General features: G+C 32.1%; 1 long non-coding RNA gene across 1 annotated transcript; it reads right to left on the bottom strand.

Annotated features, from left to right (window-relative positions):
- Positions 1-748: 748 nt before the first annotated feature.
- LOC114386426 lies at positions 749-1938 on the bottom strand. Its single transcript, XR_003661082.1, has 2 exons — positions 1192-1938; positions 749-1112 (listed from the first exon to the last, which is right to left on the bottom strand). It is a non-coding gene; the product is annotated as an uncharacterized LOC114386426 (long non-coding RNA).
- Between the last annotated feature and the right edge of the window lie 2105 nt (positions 1939-4043).

Below are 4043 nucleotides of genomic sequence, written 5' to 3'. Positions count from 1 at the left end.
TGTCTACTTTATCCTAAAAAAATATTTTTTGATTTTTTATTATTTTTGTAGAAAAAATACTTTTATTTATTTTGATTTATTTAAGAAGATAATTCTATGCGCGAAATGATTATTCTATGAAATTTTATGATTTGTGTAACATGAAAGGTTGAGTTGTTAATTAATACGATAAACCATTGCTTGAGTTAATTAAAAAAGTACAATAATAAAAAAAAGTAAAAAAATAGAAAGAAAATAAAAATAAAATCTCTATCTTACTGTCGTTAAAAAAAGAAGGAAACATACCCATCGCCATATTCAGAGGCTTATCAAGTAACCCCTGTAGCCACCGGCATGTGTCTTCAACACACAGTATTTCGGTTCGGCTCCACACCAAACGCAATAATAATAATAATAATAATAATAATAATATTAATATGACAATATCTCGTTGAACAATAAATGGAAAGGGGAAATTAAAAAAAAAAAATCCTGAAATACTAATTTAATTTCTACACGAACTCTCGCTGTCGTCTTGCGTATCCATTAACACACTCAGTGGCCACAACAATAGATTGCGAAAACCTTACACTAACTCGTGAATATCCGAAAATAAGAAACATAGGTTGTAACTTTAAATAGAAACTAGCCTGTAATCCATGCATACACATGGGTGATTTGGTTTTTTATTCAGTAAGTATTGGAATTTTTTTTTATTGTATGGTTGGAATAAAAGGAAACCAAAATAAGGATGAATATTTTCGATGAATAAAAGGAAACGAAAGAAGAGAACTGAATATTTATAATAATATTATGCTTACAAAAAAAATATTGTCTGTACATGAAACAAACTATAACCATATTTAATTTGTGTTACTGTCTTTCCAATCTTTTTGCCTTCTGATAACTATTTCCTAGATTTTATCATAAGGCCTAAAGTAAAACGAAATTTCATCTCCATGGATGAAATCACTATTTGCCAAAAACTGATACTAAGGTCGAACAATGGATTTTTCGCCAATGCCAGGGTCAATGATGGTCACGTTCCATTGAAGGGGAGGGACATATTTTCTCAGGATTATCATATGTTGAACACAGGCATCAACATACGGTACAACACAGGGTGGAAGTGCCTACAGTAGAAATTGAAATAAGTAATACAATTTAATAAATATTGGAATAAGAGAGTCTGATTAGAAAATGAAGATTTACCAGTGGATAAGGGGCACCAAGCATGGATTGAGTAACTTCTACAGTCCATACATATTTTCTTGTAGATAGCCGAGGTCTTCCGCACGTTTGCTGTTCTAGTGGCGGTGTGAAGTGTAAGTTGAATATCCAGTTTTGGTCGCAAGCATAAAAGTTGATGGTAGTAGATTCATAAATTTGCAAGTCTTTTCTGAACTCCGTCAGTCCATCAGCGAAGTAAAATTTCTTGTGGTGTTGCCTGACTTTGATTTGGTGAGTGCCTCCGTTGTCTTTGAAGTGAACAAATGGTGGATAGTTCGGTGCCCGCTGTCGGTGGTAAAAGCATGGTATTTCAATAATGTCATGCAAGAAAACATTTAAAAAGAGTATTGATACAACGTGAATGAATGAACAATAAGAATGAAAATAGATAGATAGTTAAGCTTACATTGTCATGGTGAAACGCAACTATAAACTAGTAGATAACGGGTGGTCTGATAAGTGGTTGCCTTATCTGTAATAAGCCCAATGATAATAGCAATTTTTTTTTTTACAAACAGACGTACTTTATGAATGTGATTCTAAAGGATGAAGGTGATGTTATTCTCAAAATACAGGAGTAAAGAAAATGAATGCCAAAAACATATAGAAAAAGATAAGAAAGAATGCACTGAGGGTGTTGGGAGAAGTTGATACGAAGAACTTACAGTGCTCGAGGCAGTGGATGATTGTGAAGTCATGTTGGTAATGGCGAGGAGATGAAGATTGTTTTATAAGCACCAATATTGTGTTGAGAACGACAAGTGAAGTATCAGGGAAAAGTTGTATTTTGGCATGTGCAGTTGCAGGTAGCAGGTAATAAAAAGATGATGGCTGGCTTTTCTAAAGGGTTGTAACTGGCGGCTATTGGAGTGGCTCGGGAAGTGTGGATCATTCATTGTGGCGTGTGAATACTGAAAGCTAAGGGGCAGGTGAATGATTGTGATGCTAGAGAAGCAGTTATGATGTGCTGTTGTAAGGATATGAAGAGTTTGTTGTGCTTGTTGTGGATGAATGTCACTACCCTTTTTCTGCATCATTCACCTAAACAGTGATGTCATTATTGTTTATTGTAGCAAATGATCTGTCTCGAAAATAATTCTCCAATAACTGTAGAAAAAAAAACTGATAATTCAAAATTATCTTAATTAGTCTAACATTGTATAAAATTACTAATGTTTTAAAATTCAGCTTTATTCCATGCCAGATATTTTTAAAAATTTTACCAAGGTGTGGAACTTATCCTGTCTATATGTATAGCAGCCAGCCATGAACCAACCAATCACAGGCTTGCTTCTATGCTGGGGAATTTTTACGGGAATGGACAATAGAGAACGACTTGTTTCTTAAATCTAATTTTGTTTGTTTTTAATAAATAATTTTAGTTAAATGCTGTTGAGATTTTGCTATTGAGACTTTTTGTTTCCACTCCTATAGCTTTTGTGACTTTAATTTACTTTGGTCTTGGACTAATTCCAGTTTAGCAGAATGATTAACTTTTTCTTTTGTTATTCGTACAAATCAAACCAAAATCTAATTTATTGACAGCAAAGTGTTGTTCCTCAAGTTAGTATTGACAGTGGGACAACCTGTTAATATTTATTACCTACTTAATAGCATCTCTTATAATGTAGTGATGAGTAGTATTACTTTTTTAAATTCATCAAAAATTTGAAAATATAAATTAATTTTCACATAATTAGGGATGTGTTTATGCATGGGTTGGCAAGTGGATAGGATGACTTACCCACAAGTTGATTTTCATCCCGTCCGTTGTAGCATAGTACTGGGTAATAACAGATAACACAAACTATCAAGAATTTTTTGTCTATAGCAACGCAAATATGACAATGTTTTGCATGAGTTAAATTTATCATTTTTATTCTTATACTAAGAAAAGTATAACAAAAGATAAATTGACTTTTTATTGATTTAATTAGCAGATAACAGAGTAACTTATTATCTTTAAATGTCAAACCTGTGCAAGTGTAAATCGAACAGTGGTATCATAAGAACCGTTTGCTAGTTGTTGCCCATCAGGACTGAAGCCAACATTTAGTACAACTTCAACATGATCTACATAATACAAACAATCGCAACAACACAAATTCCAAAGAATATGGCAATGAGATTACAATTGTTAGATATAATTGCAAATGCAATTTAAAACACCTTAATTTTTCTTTAGTGTAGAACAATGCTTGTAATTAATGTAAAAGGTGTGTGTAGATAGCATTGACACTCAAATTTGATGTTTATAAAATATCTATTATAAAAACTACATCAATGCATGGTGTTATTAGGATGTTATTGATTGTGAAGCTATATTGGCTAATTTACACATAGAAATGGAAAAAATAGGGGAAAATCAAATAATTATTCAATATTTGTCTTATCTAACATGTTGGGAATACGCAGTAAGTGTAGATGGACTAGAACACTTCGGAAATATTCAAGTACTAAAATAGGCTGTTATATCCGAGTAATAATATTGGAGTTAAGTCGTATAGCTTCTCACGTACTATGGCTAGAACCTTTTATGCCAGATATTGGTGCACAGACCCGGTTTAATTAATGGTCAATATTTAACAACGAAGAAAGTATGCAATATTGATGTTGAAATATTAGAATGTCTGTGTTTGAAGTTGTATTTCATTTGTTAGAATCATTAATATGGTGATATAATCTTACATAATTTAACTATAATTGATGTGTTAGAATGATTGGCCATGGCAGATGTTATCAGGCTTTTTTTATTTATTGATGTAGAATTATGGAACATTTAAATGCAGTAAATGATATTGGTTACCTCATAATAGAAGATCCAATGTTTGAAG

The sequence above is a fragment of the Glycine soja genome, chromosome 15, assembly GCF_004193775.1.
Source record: "Glycine soja cultivar W05 chromosome 15, ASM419377v2, whole genome shotgun sequence".
NCBI classification, from domain to species: Eukaryota; Viridiplantae; Streptophyta; class Magnoliopsida; order Fabales; family Fabaceae; genus Glycine; species Glycine soja.
This window is presented reverse-complemented; position numbering and strand designations above follow the sequence as displayed.